At 40.6% G+C, this 16,864-nt stretch overlaps 1 protein-coding gene across 7 annotated transcripts in view; it reads right to left on the bottom strand.

The window, feature by feature from the left end:
- The window catches only part of UBE2D3 (ubiquitin conjugating enzyme E2 D3), a 69,149-nt gene that overhangs the window by 30,976 nt on the left and 21,309 nt on the right, over positions 1-16,864 (bottom strand). Inside the window, exon 1 of one of the 7 annotated variants that reach the window (XM_081085455.1) lies at positions 666-804. The exons of 1 other annotated variant lie outside the window; for it this stretch is intronic. The gene's annotated coding sequence lies outside the window, so the exon portion shown is untranslated. Of the gene's footprint in view, positions 1-17; positions 76-124; positions 472-665; positions 805-16,864 lie in introns of those variants that run through there. 5 more of the 7 variants (XM_081085456.1, XM_081085452.1, XM_081085454.1 and 2 more) reach the window with 5 other exon arrangements.

Below are 16,864 nucleotides of genomic sequence, written 5' to 3'. Positions count from 1 at the left end.
CGCGCTCCCCACCCTACCCCACCCAGCAGGCTGGCCCCTCGGGCCGCCCGGGGCCTGCGTCTCCCCCTCTTCCCCGGCCGGCCAGGGAGCCGGCCCCCCTCCCCGGCCCCCGAGCCGTCCACACCCACGCGTACTGAGGGGCCGGGGCCTCCCTCCGGCTGCGGCCTCGGCCTCCTCCCCGCGCGGAAGCTGGGTGCCTCCCCGGCCCTACGGGGCTCACGCGCACGACACAGCCACAAGATGTCCGCTCTGACGGAACTACTGCCAGCTGCCACGCTCCGCCCCTCCCCCCGCCGGCCTCTTCACCGCCGCGGATCCGTCCGCCAACGCTGCTGTCGCGAGCGCCGGGCGCGTCTAAGGGTGCGGGGAGACAGTTTGCGTCCTATGTCCGGGGCCAAGGGTCTGCGCTACCCACTTTTCCTCCTTTACACAGAACAGCACCTTCTAACAAAACTGATCGGAGGTTGGACCGGGAGGGCAGGGGCCGGAGGCGGGTCATGGGCTGGGGAGGGGCGGGGGGGGAAGGGTAGGGGGGGCGGCGGAAACCCTGAGACTCAGAGAAGCATCGAGAACCGGAAGGAGTCCATAGCAGGAGGATAGAGGAAACGGCAGCTGCGCCGTAGAACCCCACGCCCCTCCCAGCAGCGTCCCCCAGTTTTTCTCACTTGGTCTGGAGGCGGTTCTCGCGATAACCTCGTGGCTGCTTTCCCGGAGCTGGAGCTCTGCAATGACTTAAGGGCAGTTTTGTGCACTCTTCCGGATGTGGGCCCGCCCCCAAACCCACAAACTCTCGCGAGACTCACTAGGCACCGGTTGGCGCTGGGGCGGGCCGCGGCCGGGAAGCACCGCCCCTGAATGCTTGTGCTGGTGGGAGGGAGAGGAAATGGAATTCCCCGGCCTGGTCAGCGCGCGCCGACACAGCCCTCTCTCGCGCCCAATCAGGAATGTGCGGTGGGAGGCGCCGAGGACTAATTGCGAGATACTTGTAGTCGGGCTTGACCCGGGCTTGTGAAGTTGGCGTTGGAACAGGTGAGAGCTCTTGACTCTCCTGCGGGTCTGGCCCGGTTGACCATTGGGCGGAGGCGCAGCCCAGCGTGGGAATCGTAATTTAAAACAGAACCTAGCGGGCCGCTGATCGGCGCTCCCATCAGCCGAAATCTAATGTATTTCTGACCTGGGAGGATCGATATACTGGGAAGAGCAGACCCGTAGAGACCTGTTCCCATAACTTGAGCAGCCTAGGAATCAAGCGCAGCTGTGAATTTAGTAGATGGGGGAAGGGGGGTGGGGGGGCTGTTTGCTGGTCTCTGTAAGCAGCCGACACCATCCGCCAAGGGTTAGGTATGGAATAGACTTACTACTTTCCTCCTGTTACGTTTTCACTCCTTGAGCCACAGCGTTGCGAAACTCAATCAGGAATTCAAAGTTTTGGGTCTGAAAACTCAATACGTAGTGAAACATCCAGGGGAAGAAATACTAGGACAGGATTGGCCTGTTTTAATCTGCTGGGTCTGAAGTTTGGAGAGGGCGATTTTGCTCTCTAGTGTTTCTTTCTGGCAGAGGTTAGTAAGACAATTTAAAAAAGGCATTTAAAGGTAAGCATTGACCTGCTTAACGTTTTCTAATAGTCCTTAATGATCCCAATAACGACGTGGAGGTCTTTAAGAATTAAATAGCAAGGTAAACTTGTTTTTAAAATACACTTTTAAAGGGGGAAACAGCAAGTTGTTTTCCTGTTACAAGAATGCCTTACCTAGTAAAAACTTCATAGGTCTGCTAAGTTAGCTAATACATACTGTCCAAGAGAACATAATAGTGTCATTAGGGCAATTAGTGAAACAGTGTTTCTCAAACCGGTCGCTATTGAAATCACCTAGGCCCCTAGGGGTTTCGTTGAAATGCTGATTTTGATTTGGGCCAGGATGAAGCCTGAGATTCTACATTTCTAATAAACTCCAGGTGACTCAGATTATTCTGGTCAGAGCAACTCACTGCGAGTAGCCAAAGCACTAACGTGCTCGCCTTCTGGCCTCCCCGCCCCCCAACCAATAATCGTTTCCTTGCTCTTTCTTTTAACCTAATAGAGTAGGAACACGGTTAGGCAGTTGGAGTGGAGGGAGAAATCCAGGTTTCACTTCTGGCTCTGTCGCTTCCCATATGTGTGCTATTGTGTGGTTACTTAGTTTCTTCAACACAAAACTAGGCACAATAATAGCTGTTGTCCTTTCTCACGGGGTTATTGTGTCGTTTAGATGTCATAATGTATGTGAAAGGACACTGTAGACTGCAGTGGTGTATAAATGTAAGTTATTAAACTAACCAGTGAGACATTAACTGGCCGTAGTGTGGGATAAATCTGTAAGCATAATAATAAAGGTAATATTTATGGAGCACATTCCAGATACTATGCTTGTTAACCCCCTTTACAAATAAAGAAACTGATGCAGAGATTAAATTACTATCTCAAGGTCACACAGCTAATAAATGGCAGAAATAGAATTTGAACCCATTGCCGTTGACTTCAGAATATTTATTAATGGGATTTCATATTACCTCTTAATTTAGAAAGTAGGAAAGTAGGATGTTTTGTGTTTCTACTTTCAATGCTATCTGAATCTAATTTTATATGACTCATTTCCCCATCTATTTGTTTTGTTCTTTCAGAAGCCAGGCTTTAGGGGTGGTAGGAAACATTCCTACCTTGGAGAAGCCAATTTATATTACTTCATTTAAACAATCTTCAGTATGAAAGTATCATAAAACATGTTAATACTCAGAACTAACAGAGCACAGAGGACTGGGACAGAGTTCTTGCATTTTTTTAGTGCTAAAAACCACTTTGGCAGTTTGGTGAAGCCATGAACTCTTCTCAGAATAATGTTTTTAAATGTATAAAATAAAACTTATACTATTTATAAAAGAAAACATTTTCAAATAGTCACAAAATATATTTTTAAAAATTGATATAGGAATAAATGCTTTATTAACACATTTGTGATGGGTTTAGAAAGACCAAATTTTTGAAATGACGAATATAAATATTTCCAGAGTTTGCAACAGTTGTGATATAAAGTATCTGTGATTCTATTGGCGACACAGATATAGATTTGTTGCTTATATTCAAAATTGAAGGAAATGTGAATTTTCAGTTAGAGATTTGTAAAAATAAAGATGTAATTTTTTTCACATCTAGGTTCACATCCTGATTTCTATTCATGAACTATATGTTAAAAAAATGTTAGGTAGAGTCAAGTAGGCTTATTCCTGTGATTCATCAAGAAAAAGCTTAAGCCCTGACTGGTTTGGCTCAGTGGATAGAGCATCGGCCTGCGAACTGAAAGGTCCCAGGTTCGATTCCGGTCAAGGGCATATACCTTGGTTGCAGACACATCCCCAGTGGGGGGTGTGCAGGAGGCAGCTGATCGATGTTTCTCTCTCATTGATGTTTCTGACTATCTCTCTCCCTTCCTCTCTGTAAAAAATCAATAAAATATATTTTAAAAAAGAAAAAGAAAAAGCTTAATTGCCACCAGTATACTCTCCTCAAGAAGGCATGAGCCCACCTTGCGTGGCTCATTGGCTTAGCGTCTACCTATGAACCAGTAAGTTGCAGTTTGATTCCCATCAGCGCACGTGCCTGGGTTGTGGGCCCAGTCCCCAGTAGAGGGCGTGCAGGAGTCAGCCGATCAATGTTTCCTCATCATTGATGTTTCTATCTATCCCTCTCTCTCCCTTCTCTGATAGCAATAAAAAATATATTTTTTTAAAAAGAAGGCATGGATGTGTGTAATAGGTTTAGGAAATAGTTTTATCCCATTGGTGTTTTTTTTTTTTTTATACCTATAAAGTGCCCTTATGGAAAATTTACCTATCCAGAATGGTTCATTTCCCAAGCATTCTGGATAACTTAGATTTTACTATCTTATTCTTATTCATTATACACCTTCACAAATAAGATGTGGTGAAACAACACAAACGGAAAATAATAAGGTTGAAAGAAATTAAAATACTGTATATTTAAAATTTTTTAAAATAAGTGTTAATAGTTATTATTTGAAGCACTGTATGCTAGGTCCTCATTATCTCATCAAATCCCTGTTAGACAGATGAAACACTCAAATTCATATAATAATTAGTAGAGCCAGGATTTAAACCTGGCCTCAAAGCTCACACTTTTTAAAAATATATATATTTTTATTTTCAGAGACAAGGGGAGAAGGATAGAAACATCAATGATGAGAGAGAATCATTGATCAGCTGCCTCCTGCATGCCCTCTACTGGGGATCAAACCTGCAATCGGGGCATGCGCCCTGACCAGGAATCCAGATTTTATATTCAGAATGCATGTTTAGATACTCTGCTTGGAACTTATTCAGCTAAATGTTACTTCATATTGTTTGCATGAAAATCAAATGTGATTCTATAGCTTACCTGTTCAGAATCTCATACTTATGATCAACACAAGTCATGTGGTTTAGGAGACTGTACATTATTTCATGCTAAGAACATCATTTTGACCTTAAGATGGTTTTTGGCAGATAATGGACCATGAACAAATGTTTGAGGTAAAAATAAATCGGAATATTTTCCACATAAAATCTTCATGTATACGTGAATGTTCAAGTGGCATTATTCATAACAGCCAAAAGTGGAAATAACCCAAATGTCCATCAGCTGGTAAATGGATATATAAAATATAGTATATCTGTTATAATAGTATTAGTTAATAAGGGACACAATACTGATATATGCTACAACATGTATCTTTTAAAAAAATGTTTTTTAAAATTGGTTTGTAAGACAGAGGATAACATTGATGTGAGAGAGAAATATCAATCAGTTGCCTCAAATATGGACCCTGATCAAGGACAACCTGAAACCTGGGCATGTGTTCTGACCCAGAATTGAACCTGATGATGCTCCACCAGGGCTACAACATGTATCTTAAAGCTTGAAAATATTCTGCTTAGTGAAAAAAGTCAGACACAAAAGGCCATATTGTAGGCAAATCCATAGAAACGGAAAATACTAGATTACTGGTTGCCATGGACTAGGGTCAGGGGGAATGGGGAATGACTGCTGATGAGTTTGGGGTCTTTTAGGGAGAGATGATAAATACTCTAAAATTATATAATGGTAATGGTTACACAACTCTTAATATACTAAAACCCAATGAGTTGTACACTTTAAAAGAGTGAATAATCTCAATGTAAACTTTTAAAAAATTAAAACCAAAATGTGAAATTAGTCTGGAAATATATTATTAAATACTAGAGGCCCAGTGCATGAAATTCGTGCATGGCTGAGGTGGGGGGGTGCAAGGGGGAGTCCCCTCCACCTGGCCTGCACCATCTCAATCCGGGACCCCTCAGGGCAGTGGTTCTCAACCTTACTAATGCTGCGACCCTTTAATACAGTTCCTCATGTTGTGGTGACCCCCAACCATAAAATTATTTTCGTTGCTACTTCATAACTGTAATTTTGCTACTGTTATGAATCGTAATGTAAATATCTGATATTTAGGATGTATTTTCATTGTTACAAATTGAACATAATTAAAGCATAGTGATTAATCACAAAAACAATGTGTAATTATATATGTGTTTTCTGATGGTCTTAGGCGACCCCTGTGAAAAGGTCGTTCGACCCCCAAAGCGGTTGTAACCCACAGGTTGAGAACTGCTACTCTAAGATTTTTATGGTTTTTCCGTCTTATGTTTAACTCCTTTGTTTATTTTTGTGTATAGTGTAAGTTGGTGATCTAGTTTCATTTTTTTCATGTGTCTGTCCAATTTTCCCAAAATCATTTATTGAAGAGACTGTCTTGACTCCATTGTATGTTCTTGCCTCCTTTGTCAAATATTAATTGAGCATAGTGGTTTGGGTCAATTTCTGGATTCTCTATTCTATTCCATTGGTATATATTTCTGTTCTTGTGCCAGTACCAGGCAGTATTGAGAACAGTGGCTTTGTAATACAGCTTGATATCTGGTATTGAGATCCCTCCTACTTTGTCTTCTTTCTCAAGATTGCTGCACCTATTCAGGGGTCTTTTTTTATTCCATATGAATTTTTGGAGAGTTCGTACTAGGTCGGTGAAATATACCATTGGTATTTTATTTTATTTTATTTTTCTTTTAATTAAATCTTTATTGTTCAGATTATTACATTTGTTCCTCTTTTTTCCCCCCTAACTCCCCTCCTCCCAGTTCCCGCCCCACCCTCCGCCCTCACTCCCCACCCACTGTCCTCATCCATAGGTGCACGATTTTTGTCCAGTCTCTTCCCGCATCTCCCACACCCCTTTCTCCCCCAAGAATAGTCAGTCCATTCCCTTTCTATGTCCCTGATTCTATTATGATCACCAGATTATTTATTCACTCGATTCTTAGATTCACTTGTTGATAGATGCATGTTTGTTGTTCATAATTTGTATCTTTACCTTTTTCTTCTTCTTCCTCTTCTTAAAGGATACCTTTCAGCATTTCATATAATACTGGTTTGGTGGTGATGAACTCCTTTAGCTTTTCCTTATCTGTGAAGCTCTTTATCTGACCTTCAGTTCTGAATGATAGCTTTGCTGGATAAAGTAATCTTGGTTGTAGGTTCTTGGTATTCATCACTTTGAATATTTCTTGCCATTCCCTTCTGGCCTGCAAAGTTTCTGTTGAGAAATCAGCTGACAGTCGTATGGGTATTCCCTTGTAGGTAACTGAGTTTCTTTCTCTTGCTGCTTTTAAGATTCTCTCTTTGTCTTTTGCATTGGCATTTTAATGATGATGTCTCTTGGTGTGGTCCTCTTTGGATTCCTTTTGTTTGGGGTTCTCTGCGCTTCCTGGACCTGTAAGTCTATTTCTTTCACCAGGTGGGGGAAGTTTTCTGTCATTATTTCTTCAAATAGGTTTTCAATATCTTGCTCTCTCTCATCTTCTGGCACCCCTATAATTCTGACGTTGGTACGCTTGAAGCTGACCCAGAGGCTCCTTACACTATCTTCGTATTTTCGAATTCTTTTTTCATTTTGCTTTTCTGGTTGGGTGTTTTTTGCTTCTTCACATTTCAAATCTTTGCCTTGATTCTTGCGCTCCTCTGGTCTGCTGTTGGGAGTCTGTATAGTATTCGTTATTTCAGTCCGTGTATGCTTAATTTCTAGTTGGTTCTTTATCATAACATCGAGGGTCTCATTAGATTTCTTGAGGATCTCATTACATTTATCGGCAGCTTCTAGACAGTTCTTAAGAGACCTTAAAAGTGTGGTTCTGAACTCAGTATCCTCCATTGACAGTTTTGTCCTGTTTCTTTGTCTCCGCATTTTTTATGCTTTCTTGGTGCGCCCCCTAGTGGTCTTTGTGCGCAGTCTTGTTGTAGTTAAGCCTTGATTGTTGTCGGCAATACCGGGGGTGATTTGACCTCCAGGCTAACTGGCTATGAGAGTTCTCTGTGTCTGCAGTGGGAGAGCTTCTGTGCTGGATCTCTAGGGCAGTGCTAATCTAGCGTTTGCCTGAGGCTATCCGGCAAATGGCTCTGTGCAGGGCTTGGGCGGGGCGGGTCCCCGGGGATCTACAGGGCGGGCCGGAGTGAGCAGTTATGGCTGCTCTCAGTTCCGTCCCTAGGGGCTCTGCCTCACAGAGTCCCAGCAACCCCTGCAAACCTCGGAGAGAAAGCTGCCTTTGAGTTTCAACCGAAGCCAGACAGTCCTGCTTCTCCCGTTTGAGTCTCGGTCCCTAGAGACTCGCCCGGATCTGGAGCTCAGAGTCTGAAACTCCCTCCCTATTGAAAACAACAACCGCGCCCTCCGCCTCCAGCCCGCTCCGCGTGCACTCCGCACCTTAGTATTTCACTTCAGCACTGCGCCTCCTCTGAGTCTGGGTATGATATTTACTTTCCTCCTAGTTGTAGAATTTCCACTCAGCTGGCCTTCCTGTGGTTCTGGATGATGTCCGTTCCGTCTTTTAGTTGTTTTTTGAAGTGGTTGTTCGAGGCAGCAATCTCCGGCGTTAACCTATGCCGCCATCTTGGGTTTTTTTTCTCGTTGGTATTTTAATGGAGAGTTCACTGAATCTATAGATTGCTTTGGGTAAGTATGGACATTTTGATGACATTGATTCTACCAATCCATGAACACGGTATGTTCTTCCATCTGTTTTTGTCTTCCTCTATCTCTTTTTTCAGTGTCCTGTAGTTTTCCGAGTACAGGTCTTTTATGTCCTTAGTTAAGTTTATTCCTAGGTATCTTAATTTTTTGGTGCGATGGTAAATAGAAATTTTTTAAATCTCTCTTTCTGTAAGTTCACAATTGGTCTAAAAAATGCCATAGATTTCTTGGTGTTTCTTTGTACCCTGCTACATTGCTGAATTCATTGATTAAGTCTAATAATTTTTTGATGGAGACTTTAGGATTTCTATGTACAGTATCATGTCATCTGTGAATAATGACAGCTTTACATCTTCTTTTCCAATTTGGATACCTTTTATTTCTTCTTCTGGTCTAATTGCTATGGCTAGCACTTCCAGTAGTATGTCGAGCAGGAGTGGTGAAAGTGGGCATCCCTGTCTTGTTCCTGTTTTTAGGTGAAATGATTTTAGTTTTTGCCCATTGAGTATGATGTTGGCTGTAGGTTTGTTGTATAAGGCTTTTATTATGTTGAGGTATGATCCCTCTATTCCCACTTTGCTGAAGGTTTTTATCAAGAAAGGGTGTTGGATTTTGTCAAATGCTTTTTCTCCATCAATTGATATGACTGTGATTTTTATCTCTCAATTTGTTTGTGATTATCACATTTATTGATTTGTGAATATTGTGCCCTCTTTGCATCCCCAGGATAAATCCTACTTGATTATGGTGTATGATCTTTCTGATGTAATGCTGGATCTGATTGGCTAGAATTTTGTTGAGGATTTTGGCATCTGTGTTCATGAGAGATATTGGCCTGTAATTCTCTTTCATTGTGTTGTCTTTATCTGATTTTGGTATTAGGGTAATGCTGGCTTCATAGAATGAGCTTGGAAGAGTCCCTTCCTCCTGAATTTCTTGGAATAGTCTGAGGAGGATAGGTTTTAGTTCTTCCTTGAATGTTTGGTAAAACTCCCCTGTGAAGCCAATTGGCCCCGGGCTTCTGTTTGCTGGAAGCTTTTTTTTTTTTTTTTTAATATATATTTTATTGATTTTTTACAGAGAGGAAGGGAGAGAGATAGAGAGTTAGAAACATCGGTGAGAGAGAAACATCGATTAGCTGCCTCCTGCACATCTCCTACGGGGATGTGCCCGCAACCCAGGTACATGCCCTTGACCGGAATCGAACCTGGGACTTTTCAGTCCGCAAGCTGACGCTCTATCCACTGAGCCAAACCGGTTTTGGCTGGAAGTTTTTTGATTACTGTTTCATTTTCTTCCATAGTTATCGGCCTATTGAGATTTTTAGATTCTTCCTGATTGAGTTTTGGAAGGTTATATTTTTCTAGGAATATGTCCATTTCCTCTAGGTTGTCTAGTTTGTTGGAATAGAGTTATTCATAGTATTTTTTAACAATTCTTTGTATTTCTGTGGGGTCTGTTGTTTTTTTGCTTCTTTCATTTCTGATTTTGTTTATTTGAGTCCTCTCTCTTTGCTTCTTGTTGAGCCTGGCTAGAGGCTCATCAATCTTGTTTATCCTTTCAAAGAACCAGCTCTTGGTTTCATTGAACTTTTGTTGTTTTTTGTCTCTATGTCATCTATTTCTGTTCTGATCTTTATTATCTCCTTCCTTCTGCTCACTCTGGGATTTTCTTGTTTTTCTCTTTCTAATTCTACAAGTTGTAGAGTTAGATGATTTATTATCATTTTTTTTTCTTGTTTTTAGAGTTAGGCCTGTAGACCGCTTTCACTGTGTCCCACAGATTTTGGATTATTTTGTTTTCGTTGTCATTCATTTCCAGGATGTTTTTACTGTCTTCTTTCATCTCTTTGGTAAGCCAATCATTGTTTAATAGCATGCTATTCAGCTTCCAAGTGTTTGAATTTTTTTATTGTTTTTATTGTAGTTTATTTCTAATAATATGCCACTGTGGTCTGAGAAGATGCTTGATATGATTTCAATTTTCTTGAATTTAGAGAGACTTTGCCTGTGACCCAGTACATGGTCTATCTTTGAAAATGTCCCATGTGCATTTGAGAAGAACATATATTTCTTGGCTTTGGGGTGAAATGTTCTGAATATGTCAATTAAGTCCATCTGATCTAGTGAGTCATTTAGGGTTGATGTTTCTTTGCTGATTTTTTCTGTCTAGAGGATTTATCCAGTGATGTCAGTGGAGTATTAAAGTCCCCTACTATGATTGTATTGTTGTTGATCTCTCCCTTGATATCTTCCAGGAGATTTTTTATGTATTTGGGTGCTCCTGCATTGGGTGCATATACGTTTACCAGGGTTATATCCTCTTGTTGTATTGATCCCTTTAGTATCAGGAAGTGGTCTTCCTTATTTCTTGTTATGTCCTTCATTTTGAGGTCTATTTTGTCAGATACAAGTATTGCTACCCCAGCTTTTTTTTTTTTTTCATTTCCATGCCTGGAATATATTTTTCCATCCCTTTACTTTCAGTCTGTGTGAGTCCCTTGTTCTGGGGTGGGTCTCTTGTAGACAGCATATATATGGGTCATGTTTCTTATCCATTCAACCACTCTATGTCTTTTGATTAGAGCATTTAGTCCTTTTACGTTTAAAGTTATTATTGATAGGTACTTGTTTGTTGCCATTTGTGTGTGTGCCTGTGTTCCTTCTTCCCTTTTTATTTCTTCTTTTTACGCCAGTCCCTTTAGCATTTCTTCCCTTGCTGGCTTGGTGGTGATAAACTCCCTTAGCCTTCTTTTGTCTGTGAAGTCCTTATTTCACCTTCAATTTTGAATGATAGTCTTGCTGGATAGAGTATTCTTGGATTCAGTTCCCTTGCTTTGCATCACTTGGTAAACTTCCTTCCATTCTTTTCTGGCCTGATATGTTTCTGTTGAGAAATCATTTGATAATCTAATGGGAGATCCCTTGTATATAACTTTCTGTCTCACTCTTGCAGCCTTTAAGAGTCTCTCTTTGTCCTAAACTTTTGCCATCGTAATTACGATGTGTCTTTAGTGTGGGTTGTTTCAGGTCCATATTGATTGAGACTATCTGCGCTTTTTTCTTCCCCACATCAGGGAAGTTTTCTGACATTATTTCTTTAAATAGGTTTTCTAACCCTTGTTCCTCTTATTATGTTCTGGCACCCCTATTATTCATATGTTGCTTTGTTTCATGTTGCGTCCCAAAGCTCCCTAGGCTCTCCTCCTGTCTTTTAATTTTTTTCTTCAATTGCAGTCAGTTTGGGTTTGTTTTGCTTCCCTGTCTTCTAATTTGCTAATTCAGTCCTCCGCTTCTACTTGTCTACTGTTGAAACTTTCCATAGGGTTTTTTATTGCAGCTATTTCACTCTTTCTTTCTTTCTTTTTTTTTAAAATATATTTTATTGATTTTTTACAGAAAGGAAGGGAGGGGGACAGAAAGTTAGAAACATCAATGAGAGAGAAACATGGATCAGTTGCCTCCTGTACAGCCCCTACTGGGGATGTGCCCTTGACCGGAATCGAACCTGGGACCCTTCAGTCCACAGGCCGACACTGTATCCACTGAGCCAAACCGGTCAGGGCTCTTTATTTCTTCTTGATTCTTACATAAGTTGTTGATTTTTTTCATCCATCCAGTTTATGAACTGTATGATACTTATTCTGAATTCTTTTTCTGACATATTGCATGCCTCCATTTCATTTGGCTCCTTTTCTGGTGATTCTTCCTTTTCTTTCCTTTGGGGGTTTCTTTGTCTCCCCATTTTTGCTCTCCGAAGGATCTAGGTGTCGAGTCATGCGGGGGCTGCTCCTCAGGTGGCAGTGGCTCCTCAGGCGGCGGCTGCTCCTGGTGGGCACTGCTTGCGCAGTTGCTTGCAGCAGTGGTGGCTCCTCTGGCTGGTGGAGGTGGGCTGCTTGTGTGGCTGCTGCTCCTCGGACAGGGGCGGGCTGCTCACAAGACTGCTGCTGCTTGGATAGGGGCAGGTTGTGCATGGCTGTTGCTCTTGGACGAACATGGGTAGCTTGTGCAGCTGCAGTTCCTCAGATGGGGGCAGGCTGCTCATGGGGCTGCTGCTTCTTGTACGGAGGCATGTTCCTCACGCAGCTGCTGCTCCCCAGACTTGGATGGGCTGCTCGTGAGTCTGCTGCTCCTCGTACGGGGACAGGCTGTGCGCGGCTGCTGGTCCTCAGGTGGGCAGGGGCAGGCTGCACATGGCTGCTGCTGCTCTGACAGGATTGGGTTACTTACGAGGCTTATACAAGATTTATTTAGTAAAGTAGTGATGATAAATTTAAAATCCTTCTATTACAGTTAGGAATGATTGTGGGAATGTTGTACATATTGGTTCTAAAGAATTAGATCTATATAGTATCTAAGTGATTTAACTAAACCACTTATGTGAGGCTTTTTAAAAAATATATACTATCTAGTACCAGTTGAATTTTTTCATTGCACATAACACATGGCACTAAAAGAATGAAACTAAGAAACATTACACTACATTTAAAAAAAATTACACTTCATTTGGAGTTGAAGAAGTGTGACAGTTTCACAGATATCCCATCATCAAAGCATGAGAAATCTCAAAGTTAATGATTACATAATAATGAAATTGGCTTTACCATATGTACCTGGTAAGAAACAGCATGACACAGATTCCCCATCTTACAAAACACCCCATAAAAAAAAAAAACCCTGGGTGCTACAGTGCTGAAATTCAACTCTCTTAGACTAATGTAGTCCCGCCCCCAAAAAGTGAGAGTTAAGATATAATTAGATATTCACAGATTTGTATGAATTTAGTTTTCCTCCTCACTAATGGAGAGAAGAGGAAGATTACTTTGGAGCATTTTAGTGGTAGGACATTGGAGACTCTGAGAGATGCAGAAAGAAGTGCAAAGGCTAACACTATTCTTGGGGAAACTGGGAATGAGAAAGAAGCCCTTTTTTTCTTATTCCTCCTCTTTGCTCAAACACTACAAGGTTTCCTACCCTAGGAAACAGAATTCAAGCTTCCACCATTGTGGTTAAATTTCATATAACTTAATTGCCTTATGTGTACTTGCCAGTTTGAAATCTAGTCACCATTACATTGCTCACATATAATAGTGCATTCTGCCTTCCAGAAAGCCTCCCTGCTTACAAATACAGGTTTAAAAAAACATCCATTTATAATATGTGACTGCTTTTGCTGCAGGTTGAGGCAAAACCAAGAGACTGTCATAGTGTGTCAGTGATATTTAGGTTTGACTAAGCTAAGAGGTGTTTTAGGTTCAGGCTGAAGAAGATTGATATAGTAGAGATCTGTTGATAGAAGCACTCCCATTTTCCTAATTGTTCATTAAAATTTTTCTGAATGCCTATTATGTGCCAGACCCTAGGCTAGATGCTGAAGATACATAGGTGAAAGACCTGGATGTCACCTTTAAGAATGGCCTTTAGAAAGCATTTAAAATCTTGCTTCCTGGCAATGTTGTCAGTTTGTCTCAAAGAAACTCTTACATATATAAAAAAAGGACACCTTTTAATTGGGGAGACCGTTAAGGATCAAACAATTACCATAATGTGTTTGATGACATAAATGCATGTAAGCTGAGGGTAGTAAGAGAAAGTTTCTTGTGGAAGAGAGTTTATCTTGAAACAAATGAAGGTGGAAAAAAGAAAAGGGAGAAAGGCTCCCAGACAAAGGAAACAAAGACAAGTGTCAGAGAACTTGACCTGGTAAGTAAGTTTCCAAAGTACTTTAACTACAGGCAGGTGGGGGGGGGGGGGGGGAGGAAGAGAGAGAAAGAGAGTAGGGGGGATGGTGGAGGGTATTGGTGGTGGGGAGAGAAAGAAGAAGAAATTAAATGAGACAACAGCCCTGGTGGGGGGTGTGCAAGAAGCAGCTGATAATGTTTCTCTCCCTCTCCCTTCCCCTCTCTCTAAAATCAATAAAAACATACTTTAAATAGTAAATGAGACAAAAGTTGAAAGACAAAGTTGGATGGCTATCTTGAGGGCCTTAACATGCCATGTTAATGAGCTCAGATAATATTCTGAAGGATATAGGATGGGAGTGTTGAATCTATACCTTAAAAAAAATCTTGATCAGATTTTAATTCCAAAAATATAACTATGATATCAATGTGAAGATGTAATGAAAGTGTGTGTTGGTGTAGAGAATAGAGGCAAAGAGACCACTTGGAATGCTATTAAAATTATCTAGACAAAATGTGGTTGAAAGAAAGACCTAAAATAAGTGCAATAATTAATAGTTGCAGATGCTAAGGACTCATAGTATAGGAGGTAAATTTAAATTGGAATTAACATATTAAATGTGGAAAAATATAAACTAATAAAATTAATATCAGCTACTGGATTTTTATTTTTTTACAAATTGCCTCTTGAAACAAAAAATTACCACAATTTAGGTTTTTAAAATTTGGCATGTCTCTACCATGCTGTGTGTTCCACATATAATAACAAGTTTTCTCTACTAGAACCTTTAGGAGACCTTTGTTCATTCTTTCATTGGTGTCATTTGGCTTTCACATTGCCAGAAAGAAGCATTTATTATCTGTTTCTGTTCTCACTTGCTTAAGATAAAGTACTATTACATGTGCCAACAAGATCATAAATCTAAACATAACACAGGCTCTAGAACAGTGATGGCGAACCTATGACACGCGTGTCAGAGGTGACACGCAAACTCATTTTTTTTGGTTGATTTTTCTTTGTTAAATGGCATTTAAATATATAAAATAAATATCAAAAATATAAATCTTTGTTTTACTATGGTTGCAAACATCAAAAAATTTCTATATGTGACACGGCACCAGAGTTAAGTTAGGGTTTTTCAAAATGCTGGCACGCCAAGCTCAAAAGGTTCGCCATCACTGCTCTAGAATCACATGGCAGTACTTGGTTGTAAGTGGGAATCAAAGTGATGTGGACTGTGCTTATATTAATTATTATAGATTAATGAAATAAATCACAAAAAGGAAAAAAAATCTAATAGAGAAAAGATTCTAGTTTGAGGAACACTGATAATAGAGGTTTTAAAAATCCTTTTGTCACATACCTAAAGTCAAATTTGTTGTCTGATCTTGTGACTCCTGAGTAGAGCCAAGAAATGCTGGGGCAGGTAGGACAGATAAGTAAATAGGATTATAAAGTGAAAGAAATGGGAGAAAGAAAGGGCATAGATACATTTCAAGGTTCGTTCCTGTTCAGGGATCAGAACACTAATAAAAAATGTTATGTCTCCAGGTCTACCCACAAAGGGCTTTTCTCTAAATCCAACCCTTCTGTATGTGTTACAGCCTATGAGAAAATGTTCCATGGTTTTTCCTTGATACAGCAGGAATGATCCACCTCTCTGCCCATCTGAATGAGGCATCCTACCTTTCTATTTTATTAGCAAGAAATTCTCTTAGCTTGAAGCATTAATAGTTACTTCCTATGCTTTAGGGCAGGGGTGGGGAACATTTTTTCTGCCAACGGTCATTTGAATATTTATAACATCATTCACAGGCCATATAAAATTATCAACTTAAAAATTATGTTGCTATGAAAAAAGCTCCTAGATTTATGGAATTTCGAGTCCCGCCTGCGGTTGCCTTGACAGGGCCAGACCAATTGATAGGGCCTGCACATGGAAGTTCCTCACCACTGTAGGTCAAGTATTCAAGCAAAGCAGGAAGAACTGAATTTAGGTTAAAATCATATTGAGTTGTTGGATGAAAGCCTTAAAAAGTTGGAGATTGGTTGCCAAAGAATCTGTACATTTATACTTGGGTGTTATTGTATGGTTTAGGTTGGCTCTGAGGCCCGCTTTCAGTGTCAGATTGGTTCACTCACATTCCCCTCCACTGCGATTATCAATTGCTTCCTAACAAGAACCAACAAGTTTTCTGTTCACTATGGTAAAGTATAATCTCACAGGATTAATTTTTCCTTATACTTTTGTTCCTAAAGCAAGTTTGTACCCTAAGTTTTCATAGGGATTTCTATTTCTGGTATTAGGACTTTTGTTTATATATGACGTAAGCAAACAACTGAGAGTATGAAGGTCAGCAGGAGAGTAGTTAAAGGGATAAAGAACTAAAGAATTCTCATTTTATCCTGGTTTCCTTTTTATCACCACTCCAAAGCCCCCACTAAATAAATTAGACTTGATAGAAAAAGTCACAAGATTCAACTATTTTTTAAAGGAAAATTAGAAATGGTTGTTGTCATAGTTTCTTTGTGTAACAAATTAGTACAAAACTTAGTGACTTAAAAACCCCAGTCATAGATTTGGAGCTCAAAAACCTGAAATGGGTCTCACTGATCTAAAGGTATAAACAGAGTTGGTTCTTTTCTGAAGGTTATAAGGCAAAATCTGTTTCTTGCCCTTTCTAGCTTCTAGAGGCCACCAGCATTCCTTAGCTCATGGCTGCCCTTTCCATCTTCAAAGCCAGTGGTTGTATGACTTTTCCACCCCTCAGCCTTTAGAACCCTTTTGTGTGTATAATACCCATAGGATTTGTTAATAGAGGTTTCCATTGCTAATGTGTGAATATGTATATAAAATTTGTCCTTTTAGAAAATGGGGCTCTGGCCAGGTAGCTCAGTTGGTTAGAGTATTGTTCCAATATATCAAGGTTGTAGGTTCAATTCCTGGTCAAGGCACATACAAGAGTAAACTAATAGCCCTAACTTGTTTGGCTCAGTGGATAGAGCATTGGCCTGCAGACTGAAGGGTCCCGAGTTTGATTCCTGTCAAGGGGGCATGTATCTTGGTTGCAAGCTGGGTCCCTGGCC

Source organism: Myotis nattereri (assembly GCF_964212035.1).
Source record: "Myotis nattereri genome assembly, chromosome: 1".
NCBI classification, from domain to species: Eukaryota; Metazoa; Chordata; class Mammalia; order Chiroptera; family Vespertilionidae; genus Myotis; species Myotis nattereri.
Note: the sequence above shows the minus strand (reverse complement) of the source record. Positions and strands in the feature narration are given on the sequence as shown.